The sequence below is a fragment of the Balaenoptera ricei genome, chromosome X (assembly GCF_028023285.1).
Source record: "Balaenoptera ricei isolate mBalRic1 chromosome X, mBalRic1.hap2, whole genome shotgun sequence".
Lineage (NCBI taxonomy): Eukaryota > Metazoa > Chordata > Mammalia > Artiodactyla > Balaenopteridae > Balaenoptera > Balaenoptera ricei.
The window spans coordinates 127,003,433-127,028,192 of record NC_082660.1 but is presented as its reverse complement, the minus strand read 5'-3'; the positions used below and the strand labels follow the sequence as shown (position 1 = coordinate 127,028,192).

The 24,760-nt window shown below is 41.2% G+C and overlaps 1 pseudogene; it reads right to left on the bottom strand.

Moving 5' to 3' along the window:
* Positions 1 to 7,942: 7,942 nt before the first annotated feature.
* On the bottom strand, positions 7,943 to 12,146 carry LOC132357203 (ubiquitin-ribosomal protein eS31 fusion protein-like; annotated as a pseudogene).
* Between the last annotated feature and the right edge of the window lie 12,614 nt (positions 12,147 to 24,760).

Here is a 24,760-nt window from a genome sequence, read left to right as displayed (position 1 = left end):
AAGGGAGGGAATGTCTCTCATATTCAATGTTGTCTATAGGTCGACTAGGATGACAGTTGAAAATTGACCCTGGGGTTTATAACGTGAAGGTCATTTCTGAGCAGGACAAGATCAACTTTGGTGGAGGTGGAAAGCCTAATCATAGTGGGTTTAAGAGGAGAAATCAGGAGATGAATTAGAGGCAGGATGTGCAGAGAACTGTTTCCCAGTGTTTTACTGCAAATGGAAGCATAAAAATGAGGAGATAGCTGACAGGAGGATTAAGGTCTAAGGAAGTTTGTGTGGTTTGTTCTGTAATATCAGAGAAATGACAGTATGTTTGTGTGCTGGTGGGGACAGTGGAGTAGAAAGGGGAAAATGCAAGCGTAGTTGGGGAGAGTTGCTGGAGTGATGTCCTTTAGTAGGTAAGAAGGGATGAGATCTAGGGCACAAGTGGAGGCCTTGGCCTTGTATAGGGGCAAGGATATTTCATCTCTAGCAACAGGGTCTTTTCCACGGAGATGTGACTAAGTGGAGATGTGACTAAACCCGTACGTTAATTATAACATTAAAAAGTTCTCAAATGTTTCATCACATGGTCTGTTCTGAAAGTCCCCATCCCTTGACTATGGAGAGTGTAGATTCTAGAGAATGTAGCTCGAGGCCTAATTAGCTCCTAAGGATGTCCTGCGGGCATTGTGAGGAGCTGGCTGATTGCAGTGGGCTGATTGAAACCTCCACTTTCAGTCCCCGAACTTCAGCCTCTCCTGATGATTCCTTCTGCCCTAATCAAGACTGACAGTGCAGTTATTTTAGAGCGTAAATCACTTCAATTACAGTAAATGTACTTAATGATATATTTAAGAAAATACTTCTAAAAACTAGTGCTTGCATTTTCAAACTAAAGCCAGGAAAGTGTTTTGTGATTTTTATAACAAAACTGTATTCCTTATTCCTAGTGAATGAATGAAATAGCAAGCACATTTTATGTTCATCTGTTTTTATATTTTCTGTCACAGTATTAGCTCATTTAATTATTCACAAATATAACAATACAGCTATTTTAAACCTTGTAAATTAAACATATAAATGGCCTAAGAGTTATGATCTGACATAGCAATCCTTCTTAGTATAATTTATAATTTGACAGTAATGAAATTCATAAATAGTAATAGCGGTGCTAAAACAGGCAGAAAGAAACCTAACTTATAATGACCAGTTACAAGAAGAAAATAGCTTTTGAAGTGTTAAAGTTGATAACAGCTTAATTACAAGCTATTAAATCTGAGAAATAATCTGTCAATCTTTTTAACCTTTAAATTAAATCTTTCTAATACAAATTCTTGCCTGCCTACAGTGGTTTTATGAGAAGAATTCCAATTATTTTATCTTAATAACCCATCTCTACAATAACTATTCAAATTATAATTGTTTAAACTTTTGGGGGAAACCAGCAATTCCACTCCTAGGTACATAGCTCAGAGAAATGGAATCAGATGTCTACACAGAAACTTGTACATGAATGTTCATTGAGGTGTGATTCATAACAGCCAAAAAGTAGAAACAGCTCCAATTTCCATCAGCTGATAAATGGATAAGCAAGTATGGTATGTCCACAGTGGAACATTATGACTATAAAAAGGAATGAAGGACTTCCCTGGTGGCGCAGTGGTTGGGAGTCCGCCTGCCAATGCAGGGGGACACGGGTTGGGGCCCTGGTCCGGGAGGATCCCACATGCCGTGGAGTAACTAAGCCCGTGCACCACAACTACTGAGCCTGCGCACCTGGAGCCCGTGCTCCGCAGCAGGGGAGGCCACTGTAGTGGGAGGCCCGTGCACCGCAGCGCGGGATGGCCCCCGCTTGCCGCAACTAGAGAGAAGCCCACGTGCAGCAACAAGGACCCAAGGCAGCCAAAAATAAAATAAATTAAAAAAAAAAAAGGGAATGAAGTACTGATTCATGCTACAATGTGGATGACCCTTGACAACATGATGCTAAATGAAAGAAGCCAGATACAAAAGGCCACATGTCATATGATTCTATTTATATGAAATGTCCAAAATAGGCAAATCTATACAGACAGAAAGTAGAGTAGTGGTTGATGTTGGGAGAGGGAGGAGAGGGGATTGGGAACGGGACAGTGACTGTTAATAGGTATGAAGTTTCTGTTTGGGGTGATTAAAATGTTCTAACGTTGAGTACTGGTGATGGTTGCACAGCTCCATGAGTATATTAAAAGCCACTGAAGATGTACACTTTAAAGGAGTTAATTTTATGGTATGTGAATTATATCTTAATAAACTTGCTAAAAAATATTAGCTTAAAAAAGACACCATGGGGCTTCCCTGGTGGCACAGTGGTTGAGAATCTGCCTGCCAATGCAGGGGACACGGGTTCGAGCCCTGGTCTGGGAGGAACCCACGTGCCACGGAGCTGCTGGGCCCGTGAGCCACAATTACTGAGCCTGTGCGTCTGGAGCCTGTGCTCTGCAACAGGAGAGGCCGCGACAGTGAGAGGCCGGCGCACCGCAGTGAAGAGTGGCCCCCACTCGCCGCGACTAGAGAAAGCCCTCGCACAGAAACGAAGACCCAACACAGCCATAAATAAATAAATAAATAAATAAATAAAACAAAACAAACAAACAAAAAACCCGCAAAAAAAAAAAAAAAAAAAAAGACACCATGGAAGCTACTTTAGTCACTTAAAACCCCCTTCCAAATAAGTTGAGAAATTTTATTTCTGTTCTACTGTAAAAAAAAAAAAAAAAATACAGCCCCTCTATGTGAAAAAAAATAATGAGGTAAAAGAATAGGCATTTTCCAACATTCTTCTGTTATAGCAAATGACAATTGAAAGGTTGATTAAAGGTCAAAGGGGCACTGTATTTCTAGAAATATTTTTTTAAACTGCTTGAAATCCCAGACAATAAGTGTTGATTGTACAAGCAGGCAAGCACAGATGGATATGAGAAAGTACCACTGCAATGCCAACTTGATATTTGGTAATTTCTGCCTAGAACAGAGTGCTATACTTTCTCTTTTTCTTTTGTTTAGTCTTTTCCCCAACTAGAAACAACTGTGAGAGCCATACAGTAAATTCTGTTGTGGGTGAGCTCGTGAAGGCCATCGTGGAATGGGAAACACTGATGTAGTGGCATACAGGTCCATCAAGCTGCTACATCCAGCTACAACCAGACTAGTGTATCTGACCAGACAGTTCAACCAAGACATGAAAAAATGTCACATCTATATTCCTTCCCAGGAGAACGTGCATTTTTTTTTATAGATTTATTTATTTATTTTTTAAATTTTTGGCTGTGTTGAGTCTTTGTTTCTGCACGTGGGCTTTCTCTAGTTGTGGCGAGCAGGGGCTACTGTTCGTTGTGGTGAGCGAGCTTCTCATTGCGTTGGCTTCTCTTGTTGCGGAGCACAGGCTCTAGGCACATGGGCTTCAGTAGTTGTGGCTCGCGGGCTCAGTAGTTGTGGCTCGCGGGCTCTAGAGTGCAGGCTCAGTAGTTGTGACACACAGTCTTAGTTGCTCCACGGCATATGGGATCTTCCCGGACCAGGGCTCGAACCCATGTCCCCTGCATTGGCAGGTGGATTCTTAACCACTGCACCACCAGGGATCTTCAGATCTTCTGAAGAATTCAGTGTATTGAAAAAATAAAGAAGTTGACTGAATACCTAAGCAGAAATGCTAATGGCTCAAAAAACCTAATTTTTTTTAGTTTTTTGAGGAATCTCCTATTGTTTTCCACAGTGGCTGCACCAATTTATGTTCCCACCAACAGCGTACAAGGGTTCCGTTTAATCCACATCCTCGCCAACATTTATTTGTGTTCTTTTTGATGATAGCCATTCTGACAAGTGTGAAGTGATATCTCATTGTGGTTTTGATTTGCATTTCCCTTGTGATTAGTGATACTGAGTATCTTTTCATGTGCCTGGTGACCATCTGTATGTCTTCTTTGGAAAAATGTCTGTTCAGATCATCTGCCCATTTTTTCATTGGGTTGTTTTTTGGGTTTTTTTTTGATGTTGAGTTATATGAGCTGTTTATATATTTTGGATATTAACCCCTTATTGGCCATATCATTTGCAAATATTTTCTCCCATTCAGTAGGTTGTTTTTTCATTTTGTTTATGGTTTCCTTTGCTGCATGAAAGCTTTTTTTTTTTTTTTTTGCATGAAAGCTTTTAAGTTTAATTAGGTCCCATTTGTTTATTTTTGTTTTTATTTCCTTTGCTGTAGGAGACTGATCCAAGAAAATATTGCTATGATTTATGTCAAAGAGTGTTCTACTTATATTTTTTTCCAGGAGCTTTATGGTTTCTGGTCTTACATTAGGTCTTTAATCCATTTTGAGTTTATTTTTGTATCTGGTTTTAGAGAATGTTCTAATTTCATTCCTTTATATGTAGCTATCCAGTTTTCCCAGCTCCACTTATTGAAGACACTGTCTTTTCTCCATTGTATAGTCTTGCCTCCTTTGTCATAGATTAATTGACTGTAAGTGTGTGGGTTTATTTCTGGGCTTTCTATTCTGTGCCATTGCTCTATGTGTCTGTTTTTATTCCAGTACCATGCTGTTTTGATTACCTTAGCTTTGTAGTATAGTCTGAAGTCAGGGAGCATGATTCCTCCAGCTCTGTTCTTTCTCAAGATTCTTTTGGCTATTCAGGGGCTTTTGTGTTTCCATACAAATTTTTAAATTTTTTGTTCTAGTTCTGTGAAAAATGCCATTGGTATTTTGAAGGAATTGCATTGAATCTGTAGATTGCCTTGGGTAGTATGGTCATTTTAACAATATTGATTCTTCCAATCCAAGAACATGGTATATCTTTCCATCTGTTTGTGTCATCTTCAATTTCTTTCATCAGCATCTTATAGTTTTGAGGGTATAATTATTTTGCCTCCTTAATTAGGTTTACTCCTAGGTATTTCATTCTTTTTGAGGTGTTGGTAAATAGGATTGTTTCCTTAATTCACTTTCTGATAGTTCATTATTAGTGTATAGAAATGCAACAGATTTCTGTATATTAATTTTGTATCCTGCAATTTTATCAGATTTATTAACGAGCTCTAGTAGTTTTCTGGTGGCATCTTTATTTTCTATGTATAGTATCATGTCACTTGCAAATAGTGACAGTTTTAGTTCTTCCTTTCTAATTTGGATTCCTTTTATTTCCTTCTACCATATGACCCAGCAATTCCACTCCTGGGTATATATCTGAAAAATACAAAAACACTAATTCGAAAAGATACATGCACTCCAGTGTTCATAGCAGCATTGTTTACAGTTGCCAAGATGTGGAAGCAACCTAAGTGTCCATCAACAGATGAATAGATAAAGAAGATGTGGTATATATATATATACAATGGAATACTACTCCACCATAAAAAAGAATGAAATTTTGCCATTTGCAGCAACATGGATGAACTTGGAGGGCATTACACAAAGTAAAATAAGCCAGACAGAGAAAGACAAATACTGTATGTTAACACTTATATGTTAAATCTAAAGAATACAACAAACTGGTGAATATAAGAAAAAAGAAGCAGACTCACAGATATAGAGAACAAACTACTGGTTACCAGTAGGGAGAGGGAAGGGAGGACGGGCAAGATAGGGGTAGGGGATTAAGAAGTACAAACTATTAGGTATAAAATAAACTACAAGGAGGGAATTCCATGGCGGTCCAGTGGTTAGGACTCCGCGCTTTCACTGCTGAGGGCCCGGGTTTAATCCCTGGTCAGGGAACTAAGATCCCACAAGCCATGCAGCGCATCCCCCCTCCAAAAAAGTAAACTACAAGGATATATTGTACAATACAGGGACTATAACCAATACTTTATAATAACTATAAATGGAGCATAATTCTTAAAAATTGTGAATTACTCTACTATATACCTGTAACATATAATATTGTACATCAACTATACTTCAATAAAAAATTAAATAAAAAAATAAAAATAAAAAATAAAATATTGGCTATATATATATTTAAAAGCCTGCTTTTACTAGGATGGTAAATTGTACTTTCTAGTTTACACAGCACATTCACAGGCATTACCTTATTTGAGTCTCTTGACAAACCGTGATTTAGGTAGGGTTTGTGCCCGTATATCTATTATGGAGATGAGGAAATAATCTCAGTGGTTGAAACTCACTTCAGGTCCCGTGTCTAGTAGGTGTCTTAGCCAAAAATTGAACCTCTGTAACTGACCTCTGTGCAGGGTTTCTTTTATTATACACTGATGCCACCATCAACCACGTGCTTTGTGAATAGTCCTCCAGAACCACTTTGGTGAGGAAGTTGCTTCTGATCTTCTAAGAAGACATGATTGCAGGTCCTGTTGGAGCCATCATGCCATCAGGTTCCAATGATCCCAATCCCAGCTTTAATCTCATTGCAAAGCATATCATTTCTTCAAATATTTATTGTGTTTCACGTTATCACTTCCACTTTTACTATCTCATATCTGCTTAGTACTTCTATCTTATTTCATCCTTCCCCTCCCTATGGGAGACATTAAAGCAGAGTAGTTAAAAGCATTGACTTTGGAGTCAGGTGGGACACAAATTTTATACCCTGGTTTTGTCACCTATTAACTTTTGAACTTGTACAAATTACTTGACCTAAATGGGGCTCAATTTTCTTATACAGGCAGACCTTGTTTTATTGTGCTTCACTTTATTGCACTTTGCAGATACCATTTTTTTTTTTTTTTTTTACAAGTTGAGGGTTTGTGGCAGCCCTGTGTCCAGAAAGTCTGTTGGCACCGTTTTTCCAATGGCATTTGCTCACTTCATGTCCCTGTCACATTTTGGTAATCCTTGCAGTATTTCAAACTTTTCCATTATTATTATATTTGTTATGGTGATGTGTGATTAGTGATCTGTGATGTTAGTGTTGTCATTGTTTTAGGGCCACAAACTGTGCCCATATAAGACAGGGAAGTTAATCGATAAATGTTGTGTGTGTTCTGAGTGCTCCACCCACTGGCCATTTCCTCGACTCTCTCCCTCCCCTCAGGCCTCCCTATTCCCTGAGACACAACAGTATTGAAATTAGGCCAATAAGTAATCCTACAATGACCTCTAAGTGTGAAAGGAAGAGTCACACATCTCTCACTTTAAATCAAAAGCCAGAAATGATTAAGCTTAGTGAAGAAGGTATGTTGAAATCCAGGACTGGCCACAAGCTAGGCCTCTTGCACCAAACAGTTAACCAAGTTGCAAATGCAAAGGAGAAGTCCTTGAAGGAAAATAAAAGTGCTACTCCAGTGAACATGCAAAAGATAAGAAAGGGAAACAGCCTTATTGCTGATCTGGAGAAAGTTTTAATGGTCTGGATAAAAGGTCAAAGCAGCCACAACATTCCTTTAATCCAAAGCCTAATCTAGAGCAAGGCCCTAACTCTTCAATCCTGTGAAGGTTGAGAGAGGTGAAGAAACTGCAGAAGAAGAATAGTTTGAAGCTAGCAGAGCTTGGTTCATGAGGTTTAAGGAAGGAAGCCATATATATAACATAAAAGTACAAGGTGAAGCAGCAAGTGCTGATATAGAAGCTGCAGCAAGTTATCCAGAAGATCTAGCTAAGATCATTAATGAAGGTGGCTACACTAAACAACAGAATTTCAATATAGATGAAACAGCCTTCTATTGGAAGAAGATGCCATGTAGGACTTTCATAGCTAGAGAGGAGAAGTCAATGCCTAGTTTCAAAGCTTCAAAGGACAGGCTTACTCTCTTGTTAGGGGTCAATGTAGCTGGTGACTTTCAGTTGAAGCCAGTGCTCACTTACCACTCTGAAACTCCTAGGGCCCTTAAGAATTATGCTAAATCTACTCTTCCTGTGCTTTATAAATGGAACAACAAAGCCCGGATGACAGCACATCTGTTGACAACATGGTTTACTGAATATTTTTTTTCCATTAGTTCATGTCTTTTATTAACCAATATACAATTACTTGTGTTCTGGTTTGTTGAAACAATAGGTCAGACAACATTTGCCACAGTAATGTCTGTCAAAGTGGCTGGCCATAAAAACTCCAGCACCATATTCATCTGAAGGGCACTCCTGACGAAGGCGACTGATTTTGCCATTCTCATCCACCTTATAGTATTTCAGGACAGCCAGCTTAACCTTCTTTCTCTTATGCTTGTTCTTCTTGGGAGTGGTGTAAGACTTCTTCTTCCTTTTCTTGGCACCACCATGAAGTCTCAACACAAGATGAAGAGCGGACTCCTTTTGAATGTTGTAGTCAGACAAAGTACGTCCATCTTCCAGTTGCTTGCCAGCAAAGATCAGTCTTTGCTGGTCAGGGGAAATTCCTTCCTTGTCCTGGATCTTGGCCTTTACATTTTCTATTGTATCCAAGGGTTCAACCTTGAGAGTGATGGTCTTCCTGTCAGGGTCTTCACGAAAATCTGCAAACTGGCAGCAGTGCCACTGCAGATGGCGGATCCGAAAGAAAGGGTGCTGCGCCAGCCCACAGGCTACTAAAAATTTTAAGCCCACTTACTGCTCTGAAAAAAAGAATCATTTCAAAACATTACTGCTCACTGACAAAGCACCTGGTCACCCAAGAGCTGTGATGGAGATGTACAAGGAGATTCATGTTGTTTTCCTGCCTGCTAACACAACATCCATTCTGCAGCCCGTGGATCAAGGAGTCATTTCAACATTCAAGTTTTACTATTTAAGGAATACATTTCCTAAGGCTATAGCTGCCCATAGATAGTGATTCTCTGGTGGATCTGGGCAAAGTAAATTGAAAACCTTCTGGAAAGGAAGGAGTCACATCTGTGATTCATGTGAAGGGGTCAAAATATCAACAATCACAGGAGTGTGGAAGAAGTTGATTCCAACCCTCATGGATGACTCTGTGGGGTTCAAGACCTCAGTGGAGGAAGTTATTGCATTTGTGGTGGAAATAGCAAGAGAAATAGAAGTAGAAGTGGAGCGTGAAGATGTGACTGGATTGCTGCAATCTCATGAGAAAACCTTAATGGATGAGGAGTCGCTTCTTATGGATGAGCAAAGAAAGTGTCTTGAGATGGAATCTACTTCTGTTGAAGATGCTGTGAAGATTGTTGAAATGACAACAAAGATTTAGAATATGACATCAACTTAGTTGATAAAGCAGCAGCAGGGTTTGAGAGGATTGACTCCAATTTTGAAAGAAGTTCCACTGTGGGTCAAATGCTATCAGACAGCACTGCATGCTACAGAGAAATCGTTTGTGAAGGGAAGAGTCAATCAATGCAGCAAACTTCATTGTTGTCTTATTTTAAGAAAGTGCCACGGCCACCCCGACCTTCGGCAACCATCACCCTGATCAGTCAGCAGCCACCAACATCGAGGCAAAAAGATTACAGCTCTCTGAAGGCTTAGATTATGGTTAGCATTTTTTAGCAATAAAGTATTTTTAAATTAAGGTACAAACATCATTTTTTTTAGAGAGAAAGATATTGCACACTTAGTAGACTACAGTACAGTGTAAACATAACTTTTATATGCACTGAGAAACCAAAGAATTCACATGACTTGCTTTAGTGCCATATTCGCTTTATGGCAGTGGTCTAGAGCCAAACTTGCAGTATCTCCGAGGCAAGCCTATGTGTAGCATAGAGAGAGGAACCAAATCCCCTTCAAATGTTGTAATATTTGAATGTAAGGTGGCAGCCTAATTCATCATCCGAATAATCAGAGGGCCACAGGTGCACGTGGGATTGCTGTGGACAGCCAGGACCTAGGGCGCCCTTCCTAAACGACACGTGCGTGGAGTGGGACCAGCACACTGTCTGGGTCATAGCAAGGGCTTCACACATGCTGTTCTCTCGGACTCAGACACTCCTCTTCCCACTCTTCCCTGGCTGGCTTCTCCTCATTCTTCAGGTCACAGTTTAAATGCCACCTCTTCATAGATGCCATCCCTCACTATCCTGTCCAGGACATCCTTTTCTTTTCTTTCATAAAACTTATTGCAGGCATGAATGAAATAATGCCATTTGCAGCAACGTGGATGGACCTGGAGATTATCGTACTAAATGAAGTAAGTCAGACAGAGAAAGATAAATATCATGTGATATTGCTTATATGCAGAATCTTAAAAAAAAATGATACAAATGAACTTATTTACAAAACAGACTCAGAGACTTACAGAACAAACTTAAGGTTACGGCTGGGGGGAAGGCAGGGTGCGGGGGGAGGGATAGATTGGGAGTTTGGGATTGACATGTACACACTGCTATATTTAAAATAGATAACCGACAAGGACCTACTGTAAAAAACAAAAAAACACAAAACTTATTGCAGGCATGTATTTGTGTACTTGTTGGTTGCCTCTTTCTCTTTTCTGCTGGAAGCTCCATTTCGGCAGAGACCACATCTGTTTCATTCCCCAGTGTATTCCCAGAGGCTTGCTTACTTCTTGGTAGGCATTCAAATAGTTTATAGGATGAATAAATGAATGTATGAATATTAATTCCTTTTCCCTGTACTAGAGGTTCTCAGTTAGGATGGTTTTGCCCCCTAGGGAACATTTGGCGGTGTCTGGAGACATTTTTGGATATCACGGTTGGAGTGAGGTTGCCGCTAGCATGTAGAGTAGCTGCTAGCATGTAGAGCCCAGGGATGCTGCTGAACGTTCTACAGTGCATGGGGCAGCCCCCCGAAACGAAGAGTTACCCAACCCCAATGTCAGTAGTGATGAGGTCTAGGAGTCCTGCCCTATGCCCAGTGATGTAAGAAATTTCGTTACCCTGAGTGGGTGCCAAGATAATGGCTGTATTGAAAAAGCTTCTTGTATTTTAATCTTAAGGATGCATATCATTAAAACGGTGAAAGAGATCAACTAGACTCATTCTGTATCTCAAGAAGTAAGCAGTAGATCACACTAGAAGATATCGTAATTTACTCTTAAAGTTCTTTGTAGGTGAGTCTTCTTAATTGTTTACAATTTATCATGGTTAATTTCATCCCCTTTCTACACATACTTATTTTTGTACTAAACTAGATGTATGAAAATTATATAGCAGTGTTAGACATACAGTCTGGCCTAATATGTGCAACGTCCTCTAATGTGTATGGAGTTAAGTCCCTCACAGGCTTTGTCCTCAGTAAGCTTACACTCCTTGACTAATCCCACATGAATATCTCATTCTGGCAGCCTCAGACCATCACTTGGAATAGTTTATCATTATTCAGGATTTCCTAGGTCCTGAGTAGGTACGTCACTAGAGGAGCGTGATGCATGGCCTCGTTATGCTGTATGAAGACAGAATCCTGTTTGGCCTTCAGCCATCTAGAGTTTAAGCCCACAGAATGGAAAACCCACATTCTTACAACGTTGTAGTAAACAGTGAATCTGTGTTTCAGTTCAGTTAAAGCCCAAAGGATCACAGGAAACATTTCAAATGTTAAGGATGCTTTGTGCTATGGGAAATCTAGCAGACCATTTCTGCAACTTGCATGTGTCAGGCGCTACTTGTCTGTCAGGCACTGCGATAAGCAGTGGGGAGAAGAGGATGAGTGAAACACAGTCCTGCACAGGAGGGACACGTGCTCAGGATGCTCCCTGTCTCAGCAGACTGCGTCGTCGTTCACCCGGTTGCCCAGGCTGCAAAACTTGGGATCATTCTTTTTTGTCTTTTAAAGTATTTTTAAAGTAAATTTATTTATTTTATTTTTGGCTGCGTTGGGTCTTCGTTGCTGTGCGTGGGCTTTCTCTAGTTGTGGTGAGCGGGGGCTGCTCTTCATTGCGGTGCATGGGCTTCTCATTGTGGTGGCTTCTCTTGTTGCGGAGCACGGGTTCTAGGCACACGGGCTTCAGTACTTGTGGCTCATGGGCTCTACAGCTCAGGCTCAGTAGTTGTGGCGCAAAGGCTTAGTTGCTCTGCGGCATGTGGGATCTTCCCGGACCAGGGCTCAAACCCGTGTCGCCTGCATTGGCAGGCGGATTCTTAACCACTGCGCCACCAGGGAAGCCTGGGATCATTCTTGACTCCTTGCTCTCACCCCTGTATACAGTCCACCAGCAAACTGTGTTGACTGCATCTCAGACATGTCCTCTTCTTCCGCAGCCCCCTCTACCAAACCATGTAAACCATCGTTAGCTCTCTCCTGGACTGTTACAATCGTCTGATAACTGGTCATGTTTCTTCCACCCTCTGAATATTGATTTATGTACTTCAGGAGAGTGTGGCTCTTATAAAATAGAAGTCAGACTTGCCATTCCTCTACTGTCTTCCCATTGCCAGTAGAATAAAATCTAAACTTAGATGGTCAAGCTTACGCTAGTCTCTCTGACCACCTCTCCTCCTACTTCTACCGTCCCCTCTACTAAAGCCCAGTTTCTTACCAACTGACCTCGTCACCTGATATGAGCTTAACACACTTGGGAGCAGTTCAGTTAGACGTTGGCTCCACCCTCAAAATGTTGAGCATCTGTGGGGGAGATAGATGAGGTTAATATAGCCATGAGATGTACTTGGTTTCTGATGATATGGGGAAGATGTGGTTTCTGATGATATGGGGAAGACTTTCTGGAGGAAAAAATTAAGCTCTATCTTGGAAAATAAAAGAGGCTACAACAAAGCAGTTCTGAGAATAGAAGGGGAAATTAACTTGAATATGAACAGAAGTAAAAGAAAGGGTGACAAATGCAGATTTCATGGCTGCAACCTAGAGATGTACCAAGGCGAGGGTGGCATTTTTCAATACGTGCATGGCTGTTTCTTTCCAGCAAAATAAAGGAAAAAGTACCTAAAATCTGTCTACTGTGTACCTTATACTAGGCATCATTCTAGTTACTTTATGTACATTGTCTCATTTGATTCTTGTGACACTGATATGGCATTGGTGGCATAATCCCTTTTGAAAACACAGGAAGCTAAGGCAAAAGAGGTTACGTTACATGCCAAAAATTAAGAGTGGCAGAACCGATATTTGAATCTAGGTCTCTCTGCTTCCAAAATCCATTGCTTTCCACGAAGACACACTCATCTCCCTATTACGTTGTTAAACTCTTGAAGAACAGAATTTCCCCCAGCAACATCATCAGTCTCATGGTGAGATCTCACAGGTGACTAGGGAAATGGAAATGATTTTTCGAAGACTTTGGGTATGTTTTTGAAGCAAGTCAGGTTTACTCAAAGAAGGTCTTTGTTTTGCCTCCATGACTCTTTGGAAAATCATTTTCTACCAATACAAATGCATTTGATCTGTTAAGCCTGTTCCAAATGAATTGCTCATTTGCTTAAACATAAATTTGGTTTGGAAAACACTTGCCAGTGTAGAGACAGCTTCAACATGAATTATGGCGCTTGGAGTGTTCAAGATTGATCGTGGCTAGACTTGGGATTCATGTCACATTTTTCTGCAGAAGAGTTTTAGGAAGTTTAGTTATGACACCACTTGAAGTCAGCTTAGTCCATTGGGAATTTTAATTAAGTTCTGGGCAGCCACTGAATAGACCATATTCTGAGGCCAATTTTTTCCAAGTACCCATAGAAAGTTGGACATGTTTACATGAGTGCCGTTCATGGACATAAATTATAGCCAGTGGGAAGGTTCAGAGGGTAGAAAGTTGGCTCAAAGTTCTCTTTGCAGAAACTTGAAGCCAACTTAACCATCAGAGATGCATGTTTGCTTCTACTTCTTGTAAAATAATACTCGAATTTTAAAAAATTTGGTTCTGGAAGGCTATCTTCTCACTTACAATCAAATCTAGCCCAGGAATTAATTTTTTCAGACCATCAGTGAGTATTCCTGATGCCCAAAGCTCACAAAAATTGCCTAAGTTTCTTTTTTGGGTGCAATTATATACTTGAATTTTGGTTTTCTTTAAGTATATTTCTCCCTACATGAAATCTTTCCTCTTTAAAAATCTTTGCCGTTCTCTGGATGTGGTGGACTAAGAGGTAGTTGGTGAAAGAGAGTGGCTGGGCTTAGGCCACTAGTTCAGTGTTTGTTATTTGTAGTCCTGACTTTCCTTCTCACACTATGGATGAAACTGCTTATTTCTCTAGTCAAAACGTCAAAATTTTCTATTTTAAATAAAACTTAAAGCTGCACTTCCCAAGTACTGCATAAAAAGGCAGGCTTTAAGTTTGAGGAGAAGGTTGTGAAAATTAAGAATGAATATCTATTTTTCAAATTCTTTTCCTCTCTCCTTCTCCCAGAATCTTTGCTTTGGGTAAGGACAGTAAGTACCATCCTTGCAGCCTCCCTGGCTTCAAAGCTCAGTCATCATTTGATTTCTGTCTCTTCCTCAAAACCTTACCAGTTGCCAAGACTTGTAGTTCTGCATCTAAAATATTCCTCAATGGCCCTTTTCTTTCCTTTGCCACTGTGATCACTCTCTTTCATCCAAAAATCGGGGTGGGTGATGGCCTACACTCATCCTTTCTCTTCTCCCTAAAAGTGCTGTAGTTTTTGCCACTTAAACATCGCTCTGACACTCATCGTTTCTTGCCTAAACAGTGAGAAGAGTCTCCTAGTTGGTCGGCTTGACTCTACTCTTGTCTCCATTGCCATGCTCTGTTTCCATGCCTGTCTCCCTTTTCTAGATCATTAGCTACTTGACAATGATACTCTCCTACTCAATGCTGTCTCTTCAGGGCCTATTACAATGCCTGCCATACAGTGTAGATCATTAACATGTATTCAGCAATAAATGTTAGTGAACACCTACTCTGTGCTAAGAACTGGGACTGCAGAAGTGAATAAAGCAGACATGGCTCTGCCTTCATGCCACCTAAGATCTAGTGGAGAGAGAAAGACCAAGAACAAGTAAGAAACAAACAAAAATTAAGTTTCATTAAATGGTGTGAGTTTAAAAAGCTACGGGATGAGTAGAGAATAACAAAGGAGTTCTTACTTTAGGTATGAGTCACAGAAGCCTGAAAAAGGTAGCAAGCCACATAATGAAAGGGCAAAGAGAATGGCAGACAAAAAACCAGCATGTGCAAAGGTCCTGAGGTAGAAAGAGCTTGGTCTATTTGAGGAACAGAAAGGAGACCAGTGTGGCTGAAGCCTAGTGTCATGAAATAAAGCAGAATACCTAGCCCAGGGCCAGGCAGATCAGGGCCACAACCTGAATTTTCATGCAAGGGCAAAGGGCTTTAAAGATGAGGATAAGGGCATCAGATAAACATTTGGAAAAGATCAGTCTGGCTGCTATGGGAGGGGCCAGAAGGGGACAGAAAGACTAATAGGTGCTGTTGTAGGAATCCAGGTATGAGTTATTGCATGGATAAATTGTGTCTTGTCTGGATTTCTGTAATTGCTTTCTATCTCTATGTCATCCTAATTCACTTTCCACTCCAGGTTTATTTTTCTAGTGAAGCTTTAATCGCATTTCTCTATTCTACATTTTCGAATACAGAAAAAATTCCAGTTTCAAACTCCTAAGTATGGAATTTAAGACTTCCTGTGACATTCCTCTGTGCAGACTTATCTTGCAGTTTCTTTCCTAGATCGATCCTGTGCTCAAGCCAAACCCTGTTACTCATCATTTCCCAAATGTTCCCCTCTCTTTCCCACCCCTATGTACTTAATCAGGTGATTCTGCTTGGAAGGCTTTCTTCCTCATTTCTTGCTATTAAGTATTTGTGCTTCTGATTGGCACTGGCTCAGGCACAGCTGTCCCGTGGTATCTGTGGGGGATTGGTGGCAGGACCCCCGTGGATACCAAACTCCACGGGTGCTCAAGTCCCTTGTATATTGATAAAATGGTGTAGGATTTGCAAGTAACCTACACACCTCCTGTATACTTCAAATCATCTCTAGGTTACTTATAATACTTAATATAATGTACATGCTACGTAAATAGTTCTAAATACAATGTAACTGCTACGTAAATGGTTGCTGAGGTGACAAATTCAAGTTTTGTTTTCTGGAACTTTCTGGAATTTTAAAAAATATTTTCAATCCAGGGCTTCCCTGGTGGTTCACTGGTTAAGAATCCACCTGCCAATGCAGGGGACACAGGTTCGAGCCCTGGTCTGGGAAGATCCCACATGCCGCAGAGCTACTAAGCCTGTGTGCCACAACTACTGAGCCTGCGCTCTAGAGCCCCCGAGCCACAACTACTGAGCCCATGTGCCACAACTACTGAAGCCCACACGCCTAGAGCCCATGCTCCGCAACAAAAGAAGCCACTGCAATGAGAAGCCTGCGCAAGGCCACAAAGAGTAGCCCCTGCTCGCTGCAACTAGAGAAAAGCCAGCGTGCAGCAACGAAGACCCAATGCAGCCAAAAGTAAAATAATAAATAAATTTATAAAAAAATATATTTTCAATACAAAGTTGGTTGAATCTGCAGATGTGGAACCCACAGATACGGAGGGCCGACTGTACTGACCTTATATGAAACCTTTTTTTATATCAGTAACCAGGAGTGCCTCCCTCATTTGAATCTCTATTTATAGCATGTTTTTCTCTTTTTCCTACCTTGCTCTGTGTTATCTTAGATTCCTGTCATTCCTTTTCTGAATTAACTAACACCTTGAACATTGCATGAGCTCAGTTAAGTTTTTATTGAAATCAATGCATTTCTATATATTGTAGTATCTAACAAAATAGTGTGTGTGTGAGTGTACCTGCGTGTTTAGTGCCCCATAGCTTAGTACTTATTGCATAATTTTAAGGTTATTTTTAAAAGGCAGGTTTGCTTTAGAGGCTTAGATACATATTTAGTTTGAATCTTGGAACATCTGGTTCTCAGATATAACAAGCTCATATGCATGTGTTTGCTCCAGAAAATCCCCCTACTTCCTAAGAATAGTAAGAGCTTGGCACTTACCTCTAAATCATAATCTTTAATTAAACATTGAGATTTCAGAAGTTAACGTGTATGAGGGGATAGCAAGAAGGTAGTGGCTATGATAAAGGAACTGTGCAAGGGAGGAAATTATGTTGGGGTTGGCGTTAGCTTAACCAGATGTGCTGGAAAAAATCTGAGAGCTGATTAGAATCTCAAATGTCAAAGAGAAATGATGGGGCTTCCCTGGTGGTGCAGTGGTTGAGAATCTGCCTGCTAATGCAGGGGACACGGGTTCGAGCCCTGGTCTGGGAAGATCCCACATGCCGCGGAGCAACTAGGCCCGTGAGCCACAACTACTGAGCCTGCACGTCTGGAGCCTGTGCTCCGCAACGGGAGAGGCCGCGACAGTGACAGGCCCGCGCACCGTGATGAAGAGTGGCCCCCGCTTGCCGCAACTAGAGAAAGCCCTAGCACAGAAACGAAGGCCCAACATAGCAATCAATCAATCAATAAATAAATCTTTAAAAAAAAAAAAAAAAGAGAAATGACGGCCATCAATAGTAAGAGGTAGGTCATCCTATGAGAGAGGCAGATGTTTATTTGCCAGAGGGTTGAATGATTCAGGAGAAATGTCCTAACATGTGGCATTTCAAGATTTACAATGTGATGGGTATTGTGGATGAAACAATAGCCTTGGCCTTAGATAGACTTAGGTTCTATCATGTGCCTCTTTGATAGGAAATAATCTTCTTGAATTACAGAATTGTTTTCAATGGGATTACAGTATGGTCAGGTATACAACCTCTAGTTCCAGGCAAAAGTGTGTTCGAATCATGGTATTTCCACTTTTTAGATTGATGGCTGTTAAATTGGTTTATCTCTGTGAGCTTCAGCTTTCTTGTTTGGAATATGGCAGCAACAATACTCCTTACCACCCAGGGTTGTTGTGAAGATGAAATGAACAATTTCATGCAGAGCATTTAGTGTAGAGTCTAGCACATAGTAAAGTGCTGTTAATTTCTTTCTCCCTCTTTTTTCCTTTGTAAGGAATTTAGGCAAGAGGTGATGGTGTCCTAGTCTAAGCTAGTGGCAGTGGGGAAGGCAATCATTTTAAAATTACTTAAGAAGTAGAATTGGCAGGATGTAATTATTGGAAATTGGGGAGGATGGGCCGGAGAGGACAGAGCTCAGAATGATGTACAGGCTTCTCACTGAGATAAGGAGACATTGGAAAAGCAATAGTGGTGGAGACGGAGAACAGATTTTTCAGTTAGTTTTCAATGCAGTGAGTTTAAGGTGCATGTGGGTAATCCCAGTATAATGTCTAGCAGGAGGATAGCTATGAAATTCTGGAAATCAGGAGACAGAAGTGGACTGGAGATGCACAGCTGATATTTACTGGCACACAGAAGGTGTTAAGGCGTGGAAGTTGATCACTTAGTGCCATAGGCTGCATTTTGTATCCCCCCCAAACTCATATATTGAAAACTGTCTTAGCCTGTTCAGGCTCTATAACAAGATGCCAGAGACTGGGTAGCTTATAAACAACAGAAATTTATTTCTCACAGTTTTGGAGGCTGAGAAATCCAAGATCAAAGCACCAGAATGATCATGTTCTGGTGAGGGTCTACTTCCTGGTTCACAGCCAACACTTTTTCACTGTGTCCTCACATGGTGGAAGGGGATACAGATCTCTCTGGAGCCTCTTTCATAAGGCACTAATCCCATACATGAGGGTTCCACCCTCATGCCCTAAGCACCTCCCAAAGGCCCCACCTACTTATACCATCACCTTTGGGGGTTAGGATTTCAACATATGAATTTGGCGGGTTGGGGGGGGCACAATCATTCAGACCATAGCAAAATCTTTGACCCGGGCAGTTCAAACCCAAGTTGTTCAAGGGTCAACTGTACATCATTTTATTTATGTAAAATTTTGGTCTTCTACATTAAATTTTGGTTCACAAAACCTATACTTTCCTAGAATATTTGAAATTTGGAAGAGAAGGGAGCATTTAAAGCCAGATCTAGGAACCAAGGAAACAAATTATTTTGGCTCCAAAACAAACAAACAGCAGGTAATGGAAGAGTTTTTAATAAAAGTGTTCTAGGAGCAAAGGGAACAAATAGGAAGGGAAATGTTGCAGAGTTAAGCCAGTAGTTAAAAAAGTAAAGAAGTGTGCTTCAAAGATATATAATAATTCCCAGCTCCTAGAGGCTGTCATACAGAGAGAAGTAAGTCAGAAAGAGAAAAACAAATATCGTATGTTAACGCATATATGTGGAACCTAGAAAAATGGTACAGATGAACCGGTTTGCAGGACAGAAATAGAGACACAGATGTAGAGAACAAACGTATGGACACCAAGGGGGTAAGCGGCAGGGGGTGGTGGTGGTGGTGGTGGGATGAATTGGGAGACTGGAATTGACATATATACACTAACATGTATAAAAGGGATAACTAATAAGAACCTGCTGTATAAAAAATAAAAATAAAAAAATAAAAAAATTCCCAGCTCAAGAAGTAAGAATTGAAATGCCTCCATGGGGATTCTAATGGCTGGAGGTTTCATTACCGATTGGCACAAGCTTTTTAAGATGAACTGAATGAACCTTTTTCTCCTGCATTTTCGACGGGCAAGGCTGGAAATGACCTTTGCAGAGGAACTGGAGAAGGAGTTACCAAGATAGAGTGTATGTCATAAGGGCAGGTCCACAAGGGCGACGCAGAGCAATGTGGGAGGCAGCAAAGGCCACAGAGGACCCAATGCGGCCAAAAATAAAATAAATAAAATAAATAAATTTATTTTAAAAATACTTTAAAAAACAAAAAAGAATGATCCCAAGTTTTGCAGCCTGGGCAACCGGGTGAACGACGACGCAGTCTGCTGAGACAGGGAGCATCCTGAGCACGTGTCCCTCCTGTGCAGGACTGTGTTTCACTCATCCTCTTCTCCCCACTGCTTATCGCAGTGCCTGAGAGACAAGTAGCGCCTGACACATGCAAGTTGCAGAAATGGTCTGCTGGATTTCCCATAGCACAAAGCATCCTTAACATTTGAAAATCGAGCAGAACAATGTCACCTGGCAGAGGTTAAAACTTACCTGACAGTTTCTGGTGCCAGAGTCCCTGTATTTAGCCATTTTAGGACTTATCCCCATCTTTATGACCTGGAAACAGCTTTGCTGCTGAGGCTGGAATGTGGAGTAGGATCGATGTCACTTGACAGGGAATCTTGTCTCAAATATTCCCTCTATCCCTCTCTAGCCCCCTCCCCCTGCTTTATTTTGCTGCATAGCAAGTATCACTGCCTGGTGTATTGTGTGTATTTGTTTATAGATCCCCTCACAAGAATAAGCTCCATTAGAGCAGGGATGGTTCCTGATTTACTCAGTGCCATATTCCTGGCATCAAGGTTGCCACTCAGTGGATACAATTTGAGTAAATGAATGAATAAATGTTATTTGGCACCGAAGATGCCAGAGGTCAGTAACTAACTAACGGTAGGAGGTGGCTTGAGGATGGCAGCTTCTAATCTCATCCACTTACTGGGAAGGGAGAGAGCTTTCCAAGAAGAAATGGAAAAGGGCAACTTAGGATAACGTGTCTGAAGAAGGTGACCGTACCCAAGAACCTGAAAAAGAAAATTTTGGCAAATAGTTTAATCCAAATATTCCAGACTTTATCAGACCATGACTACAAAATAAGGTCTGTTAGAAATAGTGATGAGATTTGAGGGTAACTGAGTTGTATTAGGTCAAGAATCCAGGAATGTTCTAATCTCGTTTAATCCAGAACTCCTCTTCCTTGTGAGATTCCCGAGAGACCGGCACGCAAAGGGAAATGGCAAATAGAAAAGCAAAGTGCTGCTTTATGATTATGTGACTAGTACTGGTGAAATTCCCTCATTAGAGACATCTCTGGTCAATTATGCTGTGGCTCAGGGCTTATGCTCATGATCTAAGGAATAGCCTTTGTGAGAGGCCAGCAACGGTTAACTTGCCCCATTGCCTCATTGAGTTACTGATGAAGTATGAATAAAGTGTTTACACTTGTAAAGGAATAAGCATTCCTGTTTTTAAAAAAAATTTTGTGTTATCTGGCCCATTAGAAGGTTAGCTCCATGAGTGTAGGGATCCTCTGTTGCTTTGTTCACAGCTCTGTCCCCATTGCCTAGAACACCGTGGCACATAGCAGGTGCTCCATGAATAGATGCCGAAAGAGTGAGCAACTTTGCATTTTCCATCCCCCAAGGAGAAATGAGAGCACTTGGATTCTCTTGAGAAAGTAAGTGCCCATGACACAGGTCCCAGCTCTGAAAGCTTGGAGAGTGGGGTATCCTGACTTGCTGTGCACAAGCCTCTGTTCAGACATCTTTCAAACCCATCAAATAAATGATGGCCGGACTCTTTTAAAGATTGCTCTCCCAGGGGCACCAGGGCACCTATTTAAAATCAACAAGCAGGTTACTCGTGGTGGACAGGGTTGGTAGACAGGGCTTCTAGTATACTTAGATACAGGAAAGAGAGTGGTTATAGTTGGAGCATTTTTGTTGGTGCACATCCCATAACAGACTGACTATAGATGCGTATGCCTAGCAGTGACATGCTTGGGGGTTTGGGTCCTCGAAGGGATTTTTTTCCATATCATTTTTTAAAAAAGAGAAACACATTCTTTGTACAAAGAATCCAATGGGAATCATGCATTAAATAGGCATAGGTTTTACATTCTTTGACATATAAAATTTTTTTATCCCCAAAGTATTTTTTCCTTTTTTCTTAATGAAGAATATGGTGCTGGTTTTCTTAATTCTTTCTTTTTCTGATTCTGTGTATTAAGGGATTCTGGGGGGAAAACTAAGCTTCCAGTAAAACCTGATTTAAAATGTCATTTAAAAATGGGAAAGCCCTGCTTACTGCATTATTAAATCTTTTCCTGCCTAATACTGGGAACCGACAGAAACAATATTCTGTTTGTTCAGATTTAGAGAGGAAAGAGGTGGAAATTCAAATACTTGCAGTTTCATATAATCTGAAGCTTCAAATTTTCTGTATGTTATGTTTCCATTGTGAGGTACATATGCTTAAAAATGAGGGGAGATGCAATAATAGAAGCTAATCTATACTCAGATGTTATCACTCGTCTTTCATTCATTGCTGACTTAAGATTTTGAAGCCTTCAACTTGACATAAAGACAATTATTTTTTCCTGCATTCATTTTCTCCCATGTTTGATTATGAAGGGAAGCAGAATTTCCACCTCAAAATATGCCTCTGACATAAGGATTATTTTGAGCAGATAATTTTTTAACAAAAAGCAGACACGGGAAAAGCTCTGAAAGCTGAGTAGAAGTTACCCTTTTGTAAGAGACATTTACATTTACAAGGGAAATCTCCATTTGTAAAGGTGTCTCCCTATCTGTACCAGGAAGAGATTTGGAAGACAAGGGTGACTCTAAATCTCTAGAAACTCTTATCAATGGAGAAGGCAGTAACCTAAATCTGCACAACCTTGTTCACTGTGCTTTGCCTGAAAACCTCCCATAACTGGCTCCCTCCCCCCAACATCTTTCTTTGGTCTTTAGCTGGGAGCGGTATTTAAGGTGGTGGCTTGGACATTTCTGGGAGTTACTCAGTTTTCCTGGGTCTCTCCCATGTATACAGGAGGGATCCATGCTATTAAACTTCTGTTGTTTTCCTCCTGTTACGGGGGTCTCAGCCAAGAATCTAGCAGGGTAGAAGGAAAATTATTTTTCTTCTCCTACCATTCTTTGAAACATTTAAAAAACGAGTCTTAGAAAATTGATGTCTTGTTCTTTTGTTGGTTTAGTTTTTCCCCAATTTAAGTTACTTCTTTACAGGAATCTCTGTGTTTAATATGTAAGGATGGTATTATTTATAACTTTTGCCTTAAATACATAAGTATGGCCGCAAGGGAACCCCATATCCCTTTGCAGATTGCACCCCGTACCACGCAGCATCTCCCCCTCCCCAACCCTCTAGGGCTTCGATCACTGTGAGTTCGTTCAGCCACTTGGCACCTGTGAGTGCTGGTCTTGGAGGGAGTGCGGCGATTTCCTCTGGACTGATCAAATTTTGCAGAACTAAAATGAAAAATGTGTGAATGTGTTAGGACAGGAGATTGGACCTGTTGGCCTGTGTGTTTCTGTCTTTCTCCATCTCGAGTGGGAAGAACTTTTGTTGTAGGCATACCTTAAACACCTTAAAATTGGATTACGAGAGGCAGTCTCTCTCGGTGTGAAATACGTTGATCTTGTAATGATCCGCTCTGTGTCTTAAAGGGCGCCACAGTTTACTTGCTGTGTCAGTTTGGGCGAGTCATTTAATCTCTCTGTGCCTCATTGTTTTTTGTTTTTGTTTTGGCCGTGCAGCGTGTGGGATCTTAGTTCCCTGACCAGGGATGGAACCAGCACCCCCTGCACTGGAAACACGGAGTCTTAACCACTGGACCACCAGGGAAGTCCCCCTCCATTGTTTTTTAATCTATAAAATGAAGGCGATAATAACTGCAGCTAGCTCCGAGAGTTGCTGTGAGGAACAAATGCATATGTAAAGTAACTGCACACTGCACAGCATGTGGTGAGTGGTAGTTGTGATTCATTGTTTGTTTGAAAGTCCTAAGCTGACCCTGGAGTGGGCTGTGAGGGTCAACGTGGGAAGGAGCCTGATCTCCCAGGAGGAAGCTGGGAACGGAGGGCCCCCGGCTTTGACCTTCCTGGGGTGGGGTCCAGGAAGAAGGAGGTGGATAAAGAAGAGAAAATAGGAGGAAATCAGGGAGGAAAGAGGACTTCCTGTGCCCACTGAAGATGGCTCCATTTTGCGTGCAAGGCGGCCAGATGGGAAAAGGAGAGAAAACTGTGGAGGGACCTAGCAGGGTGGAGACACCAAAGACCTATGTGTTACTTTTGAGGAGACACATGCTGGTAGAAGTAGTTTGAATACTGGAATATTGGAATAATAAGGATATTTTGATAATTTATGGAAACCATGGGAACAGATATTTGAAATTGAGCCTATACCACATATCCCCATAAGGAGAGTTCAGCAGACACCCGGATCCACATCTGGTCCCACTGTCTTTTGCTGAGTTACTTTATATGTAGGCACAGAACAGTCACTCTTCTCTCTCACTTGGCTTCATCATGAGTGCAGGTCAACCGTTATCACTCAGTGTACACCGTTGTGGAAGGTTCATTTAACTCATGAGAATTATTCTCTTTCAGTCAAGGTGGAATGCTTTGGTGATTTATTAGTGGAGTGTGAGAAAGTTGTCTTGTCGGAAGAAAGATGGCAGGTTTTTAATAGGATGAAACCTGAGAGAACAGTCTGGAAACCAGATTAATTGAAGAGTTTCCAGACTCCTTGATATGTTGCTCATTAATGCATGCTTGTATCTTTCATTTCCCACATGAGCGTGAGCTTTGGAATGCTTTATAGAATAGTCGGACGCAAAATAAACGAGTATAAAATTATGTCCATCTTTGTAAATGTCAAAATAGTACATTGAACAGTTTGGTTAATTAATTAAAAAGTCTACATCGGGACTTCCCTGGTGGTGCAGTGGTTCAGAATCCGCCTGCCAATGCAGGAGACACGGGTTCGAGCCCTGGTCCGGGAAGATCCCACATGCCGCGTAGCAACTAAGCCCGTGTGCCACAGCTACTGAGCCTGTGCTCTAGAGCCCGCGAGCCACAACTACTGAGCCCGCATGCCACAACTACTGAAGCCCACGTGCCTAGAGCCTGTGCTCCGCAACAAGAGAAGCCACCGCAATGAGAAGCCCGTGCGTCACAACAAAGAGTAGCCCCCGCTCGCCACAACTAGAGAAAGCCCACTTGCAGCAACAAAGACCCAAAGCAGCCAAAAATAAATAAATATTTTTTAAAAAGTTTACATCTTCTAAATGAATATTAAAAGCTGTTTATGAATCGAAAGAGCGAGTTCCTGAGAGCCACAGAAGTATGTATGACCCTTGGAGAAAA